Raw genomic sequence first — 17,105 nt, 5'->3', positions numbered from 1 at the left:
TGATACAAACGCTGTGGCCGCACTTTGCTTGTTTGCTCGTCACGTGCTGCACCGGCCTAACACTTTGTGTGCGTGTGCATCAGAATCAATCACACAGATGTTCTCTGTAAGCTGCCCCCCCCCCCCCCCCCCGTCCAACCCGGCAATCTCTGTCTCCCTCAGAATCCCAGACAACAACGCAGCTCCTCTCTGTCTCTCTCTCCTCGGCTTCACCTTACTGAAAACGCACTTAGAACTCAGCCTTCATCTGAAACTGTTCCACAGGCATCAGTTTTCTCTAATTCCATCGGTAAATTATGTTGAATATATCAGATATTTTGTAATTAAAACATAAATATGTGTTTTTACTGGCTTTGGGGGTGAATGAGCCTGACAACTCCACATTTCATCTGGAATAAAAAACAGCATTGCAGAATATCGAATGATCAGCCCTCCTTGACGTAGCCACATTACACAACCCTATCAGGTTGTAGTTACTGCAGGTCATTGTGTTGCGTTAATACTTCACTGCCCCGGTGTTGTTGTTACTCGCGTCCGTCCCCCGTGTGTGAGTTTGACGTCCTCTAGAGGAACTGGGCATTTCGCACTGATGACAAAACGTTTATTGGACACGGTCACGGCAGCGACTTGTCGTCAGGTCTCATCAGCTGATGGTGTTTACGATCGCACTCTGTGACACGGCAGCTTGTTTGTTGTGTCGTTGTACTTTCAGGTAATGTGTTCATTGTTTTTACAGTCTGTCTCATTCTTTACTATGTGTCTTTATTGTGTGTTTTACTGCGGAACCAGTCTGAAAACTAAATTTGCCGTAGGGGGCTGTAAAAATTACCGATTGACACAAGGGCACGAGAAAGACGCTCAAACAGTGCAGGTGTTAAAATGTCTGCAGCGGGTTCCTCAGCACAATATTTTATATTTTAATGGAGATGAGTCACCGCATGGTCTAATCTATGCTGCCGGATATTTCGTTTCCGATGCTTTTATTAGCAGGTTATATTCCTACAAATCACCAGAAGTATAGAGATCCCTGGAAAGTAGCAACGCCACAATGTCAAAATACTAAATAGTACAATATGTTATGCAAAGGGGCCTTAGCTGATTTAAATAATCTATTTTGGACACTTGAGGCCAGTGGAACAAGCTGCAAACACAAGCCCTGACGTCTGGAACATGTCAGCTAACAGTTGCCTCGCTGTTTACACATGCGGGACACGATCGCGTTTCTGCCCTGACTCGCACACCCTCCGCTTATCTCCGAGTTTGTCCTCCATCAGTTCCCCCCGGCTCCTCCACGATCACCGAGTCAATGCGGGGCCCTATGCGTGTCCTCCGGTCGGTAGCGGGCAGGCAGCGCACAGGAAGTTTGGTGGAACCTTTTCACCGCGGCTGCCTGCTGCGTCTGGTAATGAGCTCGTGAGCGAGTGCTGCACTGAATGCTCCGGAGCACCCGAGAGAAGTGCCGAGTCAGGGGTGTCGTTCGTCGGGGGGGGGTGGTTCACCGCCATGTCACACAGACATCGATCCATTGTGTTTGTGAAAAATACTGATTCCAATGGAAAGAACCCAGTGAAAGAAAGACAAGTAGAATGTGCCTCGACCATCCCTCTCATAGTATCGTACTGAGCTGCATTGACTGTGTAACTGCACCGTATGTTGCTGGCTCGCTGTGGTGTGTATTTTGTGTGTGTGTGTGTGTGTTGTGAATGTGAGTCTCTGAGCCGCATCTCACTGTCAGTTTCAACAAATGGAGCCGGATGAAATGTCAGACTGTGACACGGCGTTGAAAGATCAGTAAATCAGGATCCTAAGTGGTGAGGGAGATTATTTATATCCCGTTTCGGGCTCGGTATTAAACGCCGGGTGATAAGATCATAGGTTTAGTGCCGTCGGAGTGAACCGTCAGAAAGATGCTCGCTCTGATGTGAGAGGATTTAATGTTTACAGATCACAAACATTTTCTAAAGGGGCTGGAGATTCAGCCATCGCTAAAGCCTATATCAGGCAATACATAGCCAATAAAAAGGAATGGAACGGTGTCATGGGTTATCATTATTTAAGGCGTATTGATTGATTCACGATGTCAACTTGTGCAATTGTAACTGCACATCCCACCTTTGCAGTTGCTGCCGGTAGCCTTTGAGCACCAAAAGGAAGTAAATGATATCTTTCTAACAGTAACTAGTAAATACGGAAACTCAGCAAAACATCCATTCATTATTCAGTCGCGTTTCTTCACTTGACTCTTTCAAACCAGCGAGGGAGCAGCAGCTATTAGCAGTATACGCTCTTCAGCAGCTCTCCCAAGTTCTCAACTATCAAACAAACCCAGTGACACAGCTTCACAGACGCTAATGTCGTCACCTATTCTTCTTCTTGATTTTGATGCATTCAGTTTTTTTTCTCGTCAGACAAGGGCAAACGACAGGAGGTTGTTTCGCGAGCCAGGCAACGCAAGCAGGGTTTAATCAGATCTCTATGTGGACACTGGAGAAACAGGTGTCAACGTAATCGGGTTAAAATCATATATAGATGCATAATGGATACAAGGTGTGTGACTGTTTCTAAACAGCGCTCATGGTGCCCATTATGGGGTTTTAAATGTTGTAACCAGAGGTGTTACAAAGATGTAGAAGATAAAACAATTTAATAATAGCAAAAACATACAAATTCCCCCATTGTGGGACTAATAGAGGACCTCTTATCTTATCTTATCCTAAGGTAGCATGAGAAGGAAACACTCATCCCAGAGAGGTGCTTGAATACACAGGTAAACATCCTCAGACACTTCCCACCACTGCACATGCAGTCAACCTCATGCAAACGTCCCGTCAGTGTAAACATCACTCGACACGGAATCCCCGACATCGTTCAGCTATAGCTGGCCTGCGGCTAATGGGCCCTCGTAGATGAAAGCTCACCCTTGTGAAATTAAACACCAAATGAGATCTGCCACTCACTGTCTTAATGTGCTGCCTGGCCCTCTGGCATTAGCCCACACACAACCTCATACACACACACACGCACTCACATATATAAGAGAGTCACACACACTTAGACTCACACAAACATAGCACAAGCGGTGTGGAATGAATGGTCCCTTTCGAAATCCCTCAGCAGGGAGAAAGTGTAAGAGGAAGCCATTATTTGACCAGAATATTAAATCGCTTAAAGAGACACACTCTTTAAAACCAGTCCAGCCTCAGGCAGCTTTCCTCAGATCACACTTGTTCAGCGAGGGACTTCCATTATATACAGACTGAATGTGCTGGAAGTTGAATGCCATCCACCCACACCGCGCTACCGTCTCCCCCCCTTTTCAGCCTCTTACTTTCTCCCAGGAAATTTCACACTCAATTTTCTTTCCAGAAGTTGGGGAGAAATTGGTTCGAGGGCTTTTTAAATTAAGAAGTGAACCAGCAGCTTATTAGCTGAACCCCGAGCTTGTAATAATAGATTTAAAGAGAAAGGTGAAAAAATTAAAAAATGAGGAGAGTAAGAGACCGGAGGTAACGGACTCTTCATGTCATATATCAATGGACGGCACTTTTTTGCACAAACCAAGGACTGTGGATTTGATCCTGTCTCACTACAATTTTATGAGAACCTCCAAAAATTCTAAAATCGGCTGTGTACAGGACATACCACAGTTGGAAACCCCAAATGAGCCTCAATGCTTTTTGCTAAAATGTCAAAATTTGAAAGGTTGGGTTGAAGATAAGAATGTCTTAATATTTGTGTGCGTGTGTGTTTGTGTGTGTCTGTGTCTGCGTGTGTCTGTGTGTGTGTGTGCTTTTTTACCTGGGCCCCCCAGGTCCCTTGAAACGCTCCACTCTCACAGATTGGCTTCAGTCAGTATGAATATGAATGACAACATCTACTTATTACTGTCTTAATAATCAAATGTGCATGTGACAACTTTACCTGAAGAAGTATGAACCATCTTCTTCACACTGCTACAACCACACGACTGAGCTCCAGTCACAACAACATCATCACAAACATCCAGTGGAGGTTTTGTTTGTGATGCCGGCAGCCGAGGCACTAAATCTTTCTTTCTGCTGCGGCTGTAACGCTGAAGGAAAGCGTCAGCTAACAGCCTCTAATGTGCAGCAGAGAGCCATCTGCTAGACATCACATTTTAAAACAAGGTGATTGGAGGAAGGCCTCTGAGACTCATCCGCGTCATTCAACCATGAGCTGCTGTTTTCTAACATCTACTTTCGAGGTCAAAACATGAATTATCGGCTCTGCCTTCACCCTTCACAGATCTTTCCTCACTGTGCAAAACCAGCTTTTAACATGTTTGAGTGATTATTTCTATTCATTGGAGTATCAGCACAACATTTGATGAATTTTTGCTTCTTTCAACTGAATATTAAAACACACACGCAAAAACAGACACCAAGGGACCAGTTTGAACTGAATTAGATCCAATTATGATCTTCAGCCAGAGGGAATTAGTCTCACTTTTGTGTACAAAATGGAAATTGCATGATTGTGTGATTAATTCTCAGTCCTTCTAAACATGCGGCACAAAAACATTTTTCTTTCCCGGTGTGAGAAACGACAAAACCATCTGGCACCGCTCAGAGGAGCACTCACAAACTGTCAGGCTGCGGCTAATGGTGATATGTGTCGGCAATATCATGTATGGATCCTGGAGAGTGTGATGTTCCGCGGCACTGATGCAGACGAATGTTTTTCCTGTTTGTGTTGTTGTTCCTGCTGTGTTTACACTCTGTGTAGGCACATTAAGAGCGGCTGCAATACAAACAATGGGAGTCAAATTCCTTATGTGTCGATACACAACCCATGAATAAAGCAAAAATACACCCTGAGTCAAATATATGAGTTGCAGTTTCAGTTTAGACTGTTTATACTATGATATATTTCACAGGCAGTAGTGCTTTCCCATTACAACATTAAACCTTGGGACCATTAGAGGATGCAATAACCGTCACAATGTCAAAGTGAGGAAGTTGTAGAGAACAAGAGCAGTGGGTTTAATATTGGATACAAATGCAATGTTTGATCCCATCGATGGGCTGATTTGTACAACGTTTCAAAATAAAACCATGGTGTCAGTGAGGACAGTGAAATCACAAGACGGAACTCATCCAGTCGTCATCTACACCGCTTGTCCTTTAAGGATAAGGGGGCAGCTGGGGTCTTGTGTTTTTAGATCTTGAGAGCCGGACTCTGCTGCTCTCAAAACTCAAAAATGCCTCCGCTCGTAACCCAGTGCTTGCGCTCAAATAGCTCGCCTAGTTTTGCTCTGCTGGTGCTTATACTGTCCGCTTGCACTCAAATATTTTGTTAATTGGACAGATTTCCTCCGCTCCAGGTTCAGCTCTTCCCCTGCCGCTGCTTCTGTGCACTCTTAAAACGTCCGCTCTCGGTTGTCTCCTCTGCTCTTCCATCTTTCTCTCTGCACTTGGATTTAGGAGTCAGTCAAAATCCCCAACCAATGCCAGGCGTGGCGTTGACAGATGAAACTGTCCCGTCCCCCCAGCTGTTGGTGCCTTAGCTTTACTTCTTTGACTGTCCTGCATGGTTGGTTATTTTCACGGGGTTCAGGCACTGGCACCCTCCAAGGCTTTGTTATTATTATCGGCGTCCTATAGGAAGTAAAGCTTAATGCGGTTCTATGGTATTGAATGAAAATCTAAAGTGAAGTCCTGTTGTCAAACCCTCAGAAACTGTACCCTTGAATAAAGATGGAAAGACAAACCCCAACAGGGTTCTATCCCAGCTGACACAGGGCGAGAGCTGGCTTTCACCATGGACAAGTCGCCATACAGAGTTAATCCATGATTTATTAGAATATTCACACCCACTGTCGTTTAAGAGTTTTCAACCAGTCTGCATGTGCTGTGTTTGGACTGTGGCAGGAAGCCCGACAGAGACAACCACTGCCCCACCCAGCTAGAGTCGTGGCTGAATTAGCCTGACTAAGAGGACATGTTTGTGAAGAGACCCAGAATACAGTCGAGTGTGAAACAGCCATGTAAATGAATGCTGCTTGTAGCCCCACAGGCTCCCTCTGCCTCCCTGTACTGGCGGCGAGGGAAGGCCTCTAGCTGAGCTCTGAGACAAATCCAAGTGATCAGTCTGAGCTCTCCTTCCTGCTCTCTGTCCCAGCTCTGCGCCCCAGGTAGGTTCGCTGTCACTGTTAAAAATGACACGTTGAGTTCCGGGACGACAACTGAGCTCGGCTCCTTCCTGCGATGTGATGAGTATTTAAAAAAGGTTACAAAGAAGGGCGAGAGGGACAGTGAAAAACAAAACACTGTATGCCGAAGCTGTAAGGATTGTAGTTCAACGCACACCAAGCATTGCATTGAGTTCATTCTACAACCAATGCTCGATACAGATTTCTGTTTGCATATTTACATCTATAATATAACTCAATCAACAGTAAAGAACATTTCGTTGCTTGAGTTCTTTAAAAGTAGAAGGTGAAAAAAAGATGAGCTGTCAAACATTTTATGAAAGTAAGTCACTTTCTTTCCCCCCAAATGGTTCCTGCTCCATTTCGGGGACCGAACCTCTCTCCATGCTGTTGCTGTGAGTGCTGCCGGTGACTGATGCTCCCTCTTCAGTAGAACCTCTGTTATCACGCTGCCTGCACCGGCCTATCTGGCTGCACTCAGCTTTCAAGCAGCCCCTTCACGCAGACACACGTCTACCGAGTATGAAACAGAGCCACCGAGGGGATCGCCTTTGCCCAAAACGTTTCTCACGACGCTCGGATGTGGCAGCGACTCGCTCGACTATGTGTCACTCTTGTTACCGTGTGGTTGCAGAAGATACCGAGGACTCGAAGGGGTGTCAGTCTGTCTGTCAACCCAGCGTCAGGATCACACGTCCTAACCCTAGTTATCTCCCAGACACCCCAGGTGAAGAGGAGATGCATCCTCTCAGGGTTTATTCCTTTCTTTTTTACACTGTTTATTTATTTATTTTTATGACAAGAAATGTGATAAATCTCAGGATGCTCTGGAGTGGTGGTTCCCAAAAGGGATTAACACGGCACAGTAGTGTAGCGAGATAAGGTTATGAACTGTCAGTGGAGTGTAAAGGGCTCATGCTCCCGTAGAAAGTTGACATGGGGTTGACGGAGCATCTGATAAAAGCTGATTCACAGATAGACCTTTGTTAAAATGCTACTCCGATCGGCAAATTAAGAAAAGATCGAAGTAATGATCATCTATCCGTCTGTTGGTGCAAGCCATGCAAATTGCGGTAACTAATTGTAAAGTGGTTTAATTGTATTATTACTGTGTATTTTGTGGTATTTAGCTGCACCGATACGGCAAAGGTTAACAGTTTGTATGTGGAGCGCGTATCTAACGAACCAATCATCAATCAGCTTCACGCTTTGCATATATATTCTTACAGGTCCAGAGAAGTGCAGTGGGAAACAATCTGATAATTTTTGTTTGAAATATATGACACAGACATTCAAGGGTGCCACAAATTCTGATCTTCATGGTCATGACAACAACATTCATAGAATCACTTCCTCTTAAAGCAATTTGTCCAAAAAGTAAAAGCACAACCTTTGCTTTGTTGCTGCAATACTTTAATGGAACTTTTATTTTGAAAGGTTGTGAACTCGAGTCTGATGATTGTGTCGATTGCTTCTCAGACCTATAATGAAACATTAAACATTGAAACTGTTTCAATGGATGTTAAACATTGATGATTATGTCTCCATTGCAGATAAAGCAGATAGAATCAGGTTTTCTAACTTTACTCTGCACAGGAATGCTTCCAGCACCCAAACAATCAAAACAGGGACAGTATATTGTAGGTGCGTTTGAGGAGGACTTGCTAATGACAAGGAATAATTCCGAAGTAGCTCTGGAGCATTAACACAGGTCAGGAGAACAGATCGTTCCAAACAGGCAGGTTCATAACGGGCGTTGCACTAGTAGTAGGAATAAGAATGGGACTAGAGAGCAGATAGATCAGCATCTTTGTGCTGAGGTTGAACTCATTTCTACAATCCTCCTCTCCACTTCCTGATAGTGGCTCTGTCACAGATTCACTTTTCTGACCTCTGTCACATGACACTTGTCATAAATATATTCTACTCAGCCAACTCACTCAGACGTGATCATTATGTAAATGTCCAACATTCATTTTTGGTGTCTGCGCTCTGACCTCATCCTGCTCCCGAGGACAGAGTAGACCGAGAGCCGGGTGGGTGCCCGGGTGGAGCCGAGGCTTTCGACACTCTGCGGCGGCGGCACAGATTTCAGGTGAGTGGTGTCAGCAGACATGTATAGTAAATAAACGAGCAGAGGCAGTGGCAGTTTAAGTACAGCGCCATGATTAAAAGGGAGCGTTGGAAATGTGCTGAAGTGAGGGATGAGTGCGTCGGGTGAGTGCAGCAGCCGGCTCGGGGTTGAGCTGTCTGATGGAGCTCCTGCGATTTTCATTATATTTTCATTTTCTTAAATATATTCTCAGTTGTTTCCTAAAACAGCTGGGAACTGAAGTTGTATTACTCACACAGGAGTAAACAGTGCATTTGTTAAGGTTTTTTTGCAGCAGCAAGGTGGTGCATGTGGGACTGAATACTGAAATGTGGCTCAGTGATGTGTTTTTAAAATAATTTGGACAAAAATGGAGATCTATGGCAAAGAAACTGGATCCTAAGTCTTGGAAAGTTATGGTGATCTGTTTGTGTGTTGGTCTTCATTAGATGTGTCTGTGTATTTGATCTGTGGGAACAGTGGTATGGTATATCCCTTTAACAAATACAACTGTGAGACAGTCTCAAAGAGCATAAGTCTGCTCGATGGGAAATTGGCTGACAATGGGGGGAAAGAAATCGCGTAAATTGAGAGAAGGGTAAAAGTGGAGCAATTTGTCTGAGAAAAAAAGACACAATGAAGCTCAGGCATGAGCCAGAGAGCCACACAAAAGAGAGGAAATAACAAACAGCTGACAAAACAATGTGAGAAAAAAACAATGAGGAGCCCATTAAAGCAATTACAACATTTGACAAAAAAAACATATGGCAGCGCTGATAGAGAAGTTAATACATTCATTTTTTGCAGAGGAACAACTGCACACGTGCCTTATTCAGATTGTGCTGAAATGCCGCCTGCAGAGCGAGCGAAAGAATGAGTCGGCCGTCCAGAGAAGAAGAAAACAATCCGGATTGTGGTGCTATGGAAGACCACGTATCCCTTATCAGCTTCTTGTGCGTTACCCCAGGATTAATTATTGCCCGACACTCTCCCTTTGCTACTTCCCATCAGTATGAAGAGGCAGAGCTTCAGGCCGTTAAGAGAGACGAGAGAGAGAAAACAGATGAACGGGAAGCTTCTTCTTCTTCTCTTTTCCCTGTTTACCTCTCTGACTCAGTAGCAGTGACTTTTTGACATTTTTGCGTGACAGGATCTGCAGCTCCTTTGTGTTGAAACCCACATCCTGCAAGTCATGTGTGGCTGAAAGACACAGTCACGCTGCAAATGACTTCCTGAACTCCCCTGCAGCCCGTATGACGTGCGATGCAAATAAAGAGATACAGATATCAAGAGGAGCCGCGGTGCTGTGACAGGCTGATCTGCAGCTGCTAATTATAGAGCATCGGCAAAATGACAGCAAAATACATGAAATAGGTCCGGGTTGGTAATAAAGAGAAACAATATCTTGTAAAATATAAATAGCTTTCCAGAGGCACTTTGTGGGGAAAAAAAAACATGGTTTGTATGTATCACCATCACTGAACAACTAGAACCAGTTAAATACCCTAACCCAATGGTTGTTGTCCCAGGCCAAACAAATGGCTTAATAAGCCACAAAATCAAAGTGGAAGAAGATCCAACTTTCATATTCAAAACTCTCCAGAAAAATACATTTCTATACAACCGCAACAGCAAACACCTTTAGCACAAAACACTGGATTGTGTTTTCTATTTACATAAAGAGGAAATGTTGTCAATTCACATATTTGGGAAGTTGCAAATACGTTAATACTGAACTTATCAGTAAAATGATAAAAGACAAAATATCCAGTTATGTAGTACAACTTCCACTTGCAAAATTAATGATATGTGTGTTTCTGTGTGTGTGTGTGTGTGTGTGTGTGTGTGAGCTGTGTAGCTGTAAGTGTGCATAATCCGATTTAAGAATGTCCAAACTTTAAATAAAAAAGAGATTTTCGAATGGGTACAGGAATCTGTAAATTTGTATTAAAAAACTGTTTATGTATATTCACATTTTTAAACCTACAAATGTGAAATATGTGTTAGATTGTATGTAGATTCATTGAGATCTGTGAATATGTACACAAAATGCACATTTGCAGATCTTAGCACATTAGCACAGATTATTTTACACATTTAGAGATTTGATGATGCACATTCTGATCGAGGTACAGTTACACAACCATCCATACACAAACACACGGTGCCTGTACACACAAACACACATTTGGCCCCATAGACTAGAGGATTATTAAACCTTTTGGTGGTTGTTAAGGAACTCACAGCACTTGGTCAAGCTGAGGGTAAAGGTCTCAGACAAAGCTCTTGTGTTGCCGCAGACCCACTGGATGTGATCCTCCATCTCTGGTGTCTCAGTCTTATTTCGTTCACCTCAACCACTTTGTACTTCCATTAATAAACGTTCAGCTTCATTTATTCAACATTAACATTGCCTCTGATCATGATGCGGTCATGCGATTTAATTCTGCATCTGCTGTTACAGTGTAGTTGAACAGCAACATGATTTACAGGAGACAGGGTTGCTAATGTAACACTGTGAAATATCAGTGTTCTTCAGCGGATTATTGTCGAATCCCTTGTTTCCTTTGTCGATGTTGCCCTAAACGCTCACTGATTGCCAGCTTCAAGGAAACAAATGATCTCTCCTGATTCAAAGTTGATGCATTTCCCTCGTAAGCACTTCGGCACTTAGTTATTAAGTTATTAATGTTCACAGGGGGGAATGTTTTGTGGGCTTGTTCAGCTGTGTTGACACGCCGTCACACTCAGCCCTGGTGATTGCCTTGTTATTTTTTTTACTACTGCAGCTCCATCAAGGCTTCAACCTCACATTGATTCAGAACTGGGATTTACCAGCCGAGGAGTTTGCAAGTGGTGAAACCTCCAAGTGGAGCTCTTTAAACCCCGCTTCAAATGTTTAACCTTTCACCGCCGGTTAGCTTTTCTGAATTCTGCTGTTGCTAAGTATCCTCATATATCTGCTGCTCTCCATTCACATCAGCAACAATCTTTTTTCTTTTCCAAGGAAGCTGATCGTTAATGACTGGCACTTAACCTTTCTCCACTTGACCTGACTGTTTTCAAGGAACAGGAGCAATTAGACAAAGTGTTTGCCTACTGCAATGGGAGAAGCAACATTTCAAGACCCTTTGCAAAACGGGCGATAACAAAAGCAAAAGATTATTTCAATCAGCCCAGTGAGGAGTGACTGCATGAAAGCGACGTGCGGGCTGGGGGGCGAAATTTCACTGCAGAAAAACAGATATGCCAGGCAACCTTTCCATAACCCCTCTGCGCATTTCTCCCTCTTTGCCGGCTCTTTCGTCAGTTTCCTGCGTTCAGGCAAAGGAGGCGGCGAGCACTATTTGCTCAGAGCCGTGCAGCCGGAGCTCCGAGCTCCGAGCTCAGCTGCCGCGTTCATTTGAGATGCAGCGGGAAAGGTCATTTCTAGAAGTTCAACATTAGTGATCGGAATTCCAAGTGAACCGTGCTGCCCTGTCTTTTTCGCGGCCCCGCGCTCCACAGGGAGTACAGGGGACCTATCGGGTGAGCCGGCAGACACAGTGAGGCGACTCCGGAATGAAAGCAGTGCAGGATCTGAGGGAGCAAGTTTCTAATAGTCCTCTGTTTCTGCTTCGGTCCCATTAAGTGCTTCCCGTTGTCATCAGGGTTCGGTTTCTCAGTGTCCGTGTGTGTGTGTGTGTGTGTGTGTGTCTGTGTGTGTGTAAGTGCCCCCCGTTAAACCCATGAGGAAGAGTTTCATCAGATCAATTTAAAACTAATCTCGTCAGCCCCATCAGAAGTGTGAGTGCGTGAGTGTATAGCGAAAGAAGGAGCCGGCCCGTACGAGTGTGACTCACCATCGGTAATGCCGGTTTGCCTATGTTTGGAGTACGGCTAATTATAATTCTTTGGGAAATGTGCAAAGCCGAACAAATCACAGTCACCGGGCGTTAAAAAAAGAAGAAGAAGGGGGAGCAAGTGGGTTTGGTTTACCCAAGGGGAGAGCTTTGTTGTGTGGGAATAAATCCTGCTTCTGATTAGACAAGCTCTGCATGGGGGCCCGGCGACAAGATGCCAAGCAATTAAACTGGTGACGAGTGGGACATTATAACTGATATGACAAATTTCATTTATTCTAATTAAATGTAACATGGGGTTGTCATCCCGGGCTCCAACATATGTGGATGCTTTTGTGTGCGAGCGTTGAATTTATAAAAAAGGACATTGTCATGTCTGCGCCAAGAAAGAAAAGAACCATTATTCTGCATATAATGCTCGAGGGTTTGCATCTGTTCAAAGCTGAAACTCTGAAATAAAATGGTAAATGGATTTATGTAGCACTTCTCCAGATTCAACAACCACTCACTCTCCACATCGGGGTCATGCAACACTTCTAAAGTCCTTTTCTCACTCGCACAGTGAGAGCACAGCCATCAGGGGCAATCCGGGTCGTGCCCAAGGTTACTTTGACATGCCGACTGGAGTTGACGGGGATTGAGCAACCGGCTTTCCGATTAATGGATGACCCGCTCTACCCTCTCAACCACAGCTGTCCCAAACATTTATCGCAGTAATAATAATTGATGTGTTTTGGGGAATTTTACAAAAAACTAGCTCGACCATTTATGAATTTAAGATGTTCAGGATAAAGCACTTTCGGGGTTAACTCCTGTACCTTTTTAGCAAAATGAAGCACAAAATCCTTCTCTGTCCAGCAGCCTACTTTCTCTCCAACACATGTGAATCAACAAACTGTAAAATACAACTTTAACCCACTTGTCTAAGATGAAAGTGTCTCAGAAACACCTTTGACATACAATTCTTTACGACATGAACCAACTTCAAAGTCTTCCTCTTTATTTTAGGACCAATACTTCAATATCGTGGCAGAAAAATAACGGCAGCACGCAGGGTATTGCTGATGGCTACATTTGCAGTGTGTGTGTGCTACTTGCTCTGGTTTTGTGTTGAAGAAGCACAGAAGTAAGTGGTGAATGTTTTCATGCATCTACCTGCCACACTCAGGATTCACTCTTTTTCAGTATTTAGGAACGTGAGCAGCAACAGCAGCAGCAGAAAAGTCAAGTGGGTAGAGAGAGGGAGTGCCCCCCCCCCCCTCTCCAGCCTCAGCAAGCGTTCACTGAGCCGAAAAAGTCCTGGAGCAAGACACTCAACTGCGACCTGCTGTCCTGTCACTGAGACTGACCTCTGGTCCTGGTGCAGCGAAGAGACAAACAAACTACATGGATCGATAAAGCATCGAATTCATTAAATTATGACAAGTGATTTGGACGCAAGGTTGGGGGGGAACAATTGTGTAATGTACAGACACGCACACACTGTTCAATCTGCAAACTGCGTCCGTGCTGATTAAACAGCAACACTACAAGCAACAGAGACTGCTGGCATCTCACAATCCAATTACCCATTGAGAACTTAACAACCACAGCACAACAGCAGTATTGACACTGTTCAACAGCTTATCAGAGATAGAACCGAGCGGTGCTTTATATGGACAGAGTTGGCCAGCGTCACTCAAAAAGTCAATTACATGCTTATGTTGACGTTGTTAAATCCATTCCGGAGACGCTGTTAAATAGACTGACTGAGAATATCCCATTTCCACAGCAGAAGATGAGACCCTTAGTGCCATACGTTTCACCCAACCACCATACATGACAGCCTGCACACACACGTTCACACACACTGGCTTCTGCAGGGTTTAATTGCTGATCAGGAGGAGGACACCGCAGAGGGCAGACTGAACTCTCACGACTCAAATGTTGCAGTGAAGAGTCTTTTTATATGAATATATCAGATATGTATATATATGTATGTGTGTGTGTGTGCTCACATGCACCACCATGGCCATATGCTAGTGTGTCTTCAGTAGCAACCTGTGTGAGTCATCCCACTGTTAGACCGCCTCTGAAGCACAACAAGCAGCCGTAATCTGCCGGACACCGCGCTGTAATGGCTCTCTCCGTGAGACAGCTAATAAGTTACACGCCAGATTGCAAAGTGCAATAAGCCCGACTGAGTCACTATTTTGGGCGACATCATTATTTCTCAACCCGCTGACTGTGACCCTGGGGCTGGCTGGAAAGCTGCTCTGACGTTGCCCCCCTCTCTCTGAAGAAAAGAAGCCTGCAGGACTTTCTCTGTGATTTCATAGCCTCCATTGCTCTTATTGATATGATTGATTGATTGGTCTTTTTTATTAATGTGTCATATGTGCGTATTCAAGAGGTCATTATTTACAAAAAATCAACAGCAGCAGCATCAATAAAAACAGTAATCAAATAAACCATCCTGACTTTAATGCCAACAAGATTTCAATGCCAACTTATCCGCATTACAAACATAAACCATTTCCATTTCCAGGAACAGTTCTTGATTTTGAGCAGATATTTCACGTAATATAAAGAATCTTTACTTGTTGTAATAAAGGTAATGAAGAAATGTGATTCATTCTCCACATCTCTTAAATCCCTGAACCTCTTGTGCTGCGAAATGATTTTAAATCAAGTATTAATATTTAAATTTTGAAATAATATAGGGTCTCATTTTATCTCAACCATATTTAAATTGCAGTCAAGTGCTTTAAACTAAGTGGTTATTAGAAAAAGGGTTCGCTCCTGTTCTCTCGCCTTTACAGTCAGTTTAACGGAGTCAGGTTGGAAAACATAATGAAGCCAGCTGTTGAATCGAAGGTCATTGACTCCATGACTGTACATTTAAACCCAGAAATATTGTATGTTGCACCTGCATGTGTATTTGTATGTGTTACAATGCAAAGAATCACGATTTTGTGCAGCTGTAGGGACATTTTTAATATATTGCTCAATAACAAGCTGTGAATAGCTAATATACTTTCTTTGACATTGTTGGGTAGTCTGTCAATGAACAGCACACTAAGAAGTCAACCAAAAGTATTCTTTAAACTCTTATCTGTGAGTGATCTGACCACATATTCAACACATAGCTCGAATGTTCCGCTACTACAGTTTGAGACATGTGGTAAACCGTGCGTTGAATGAGGTGCTGATTGTCTTTTTATACAACACAATCATCTGTGCAAGTTCATACAACGTGTGTTGCCAGATCAGCACAGCAACATAATTGTGACATAAAACTCACTTTAAATAAATTAACAAACTGTGCCTGCTAAAACGATCTGAATAAATTCTATGTCACTATAAATTACAAGTTCAGACCCGAGGTCCCAGTGCAAACAGATCCAAATGCCATTAATATTCCCAGTCAGGAGGGAAGGGGAGATATCGATCCAGGTCTCTGCGTGTGTGCCATGTTCAATGTACGTATGTGTTGGATTAAACGCGCCACAGTGCAGAGCTGCTGCGTGAGATTTATAACCATTTTTTTCACGGACAGACCAGTGATGAATGGCCACGCTTCTGGCGTCTGGATGTTGGCCCCGCATCTGGCTCCAGGTCAGAGAGGAAACCCGACAACAAGCAACCCAGACAGAGGCTGCGTGGGGCGCTTGGGTGGCTGGAGCGCGTTCAGCACCTCGGAGAGCTCCGGCGCCTCATTTCCCACTCTGCTGCTCGTCACGCGGGTTCCGCCGCCGCCGCCACCATGCAGCTCTCCGGGCGACGCTGAGAGGATTTTCCCCACGAGAGAGAGAGAGTAAGCTGAGGAGGCTCATTTAACACAATCAGAGAGTGAATTCTCATCCTGTTTAGAGGCACCCCGCCTCCCTCCTCTCCTCTTTCTCTTAATCTGGAGAGTTGCATGATGAGGGAGATGAAGTCTTCCCCTCGCCAAAGACATTGGGATCGGGAGGACCAGGAGGGGACCAGGTGAAAGGGGCCGGAGGGGGGGTATGTGCCAGGGAGTCCAGCGAGGAAAGGATGTGCCTGTCTGACTGTGTTATCGTTCCAGTCCCTCCGCTGCCTGAGCAAACCTGGCGCATCCGGGCAGAGTAGTGAGTCCTCCTGGAGCCGTTCATCAAGCACCGTGCACCCTGTTGTCTCCGAGCCGGGCAGATAGAGCCCCTGCGCGGTTATATGAGGTTATACCGAAGCTGGCATCTGGTCCTATTGAATGATTAATCACAGCCCCGTGTTGCGCCAGACAATCGACGCGGCACTGTAGTTAAACACTGTCACAGATTCTCACTGCCATCGCCCTGCGTGCGCCGCGAGGCTGCACCTCACGCATCCACTGGATCATCCTGTGAGGCATCTCCCGCTCTCTTATTGATGCATCTCTGCCCTGCTACACTCACAAACTAATTCAAAATGAAAGCACGCCGCTGCACAGTGCCCGTGCACTCCTCAAGCACGCAAAGCAGCTCCATGCACCCAACACCACCAAACTTAAAAAAAAATAAACCCAAGGAAAAGACGCCTTCACGCAGCACCCGAGCCCTTATTGCGCATAAGTAACTGCAGCGTGCACCTTACCTGTGTTATTCTGAGGCAGGAGGACAGAATGGAAAAAAAGGGGAATTCGTGCAGAAATGCCAGAGATCTCCTCGAAGCGACGCGTCCAAACTGCGCTCCTTTAGTTCCACTGCTCTGGTGCTGCTCGGCGGGGTTGTATTAGAAAACGGGTTCAGGTTGATTACGGGCTGGTTGGATCAGGAGCGAGCAGCTGCAGTTAGTAGTAGCGACTGGTATGTGGCGCGTCCCAACTCTCAGCAGCGGCTTGCCATCCTCCGGCTGGTTCCTCTCTCCGCGCTGCGCTCCTGCTCTGCCCTATTTCAACTCCCCTCACTCCGCTCCCCTCCTGACGTCAGCCGCTGCACGCCGAATGCGGTGAGGCTGCATCTGCAGATTCATCGCACTGGAAAGCGACACCTGTGTGTATGTGTGTGCGTGGCCGTGT

The 17,105-nt window shown here is 44.9% G+C and overlaps 1 protein-coding gene across 1 annotated transcript in view; it reads right to left on the bottom strand.

The window, feature by feature from the left end:
* Positions 1-16,755, bottom strand: part of fstl4 (follistatin-like 4) — a 187,864-nt gene extending 171,109 nt beyond the window's left edge. Inside the window, exon 1 of the mRNA XM_062405405.1 lies at positions 16,682-16,755. The gene's annotated coding sequence lies outside the window, so the exon portion shown is untranslated. The remainder of the gene's footprint in view (positions 1-16,681) is intronic.
* Between the last annotated feature and the right edge of the window lie 350 nt (positions 16,756-17,105).

Source organism: Platichthys flesus, chromosome 15 (genome assembly GCF_949316205.1).
Source record: "Platichthys flesus chromosome 15, fPlaFle2.1, whole genome shotgun sequence".
Lineage (NCBI taxonomy): Eukaryota > Metazoa > Chordata > Actinopteri > Pleuronectiformes > Pleuronectidae > Platichthys > Platichthys flesus.
The sequence above is the reverse complement of the archived record's forward strand: the minus strand, read 5'-3'. Positions and strand labels throughout refer to the sequence as shown.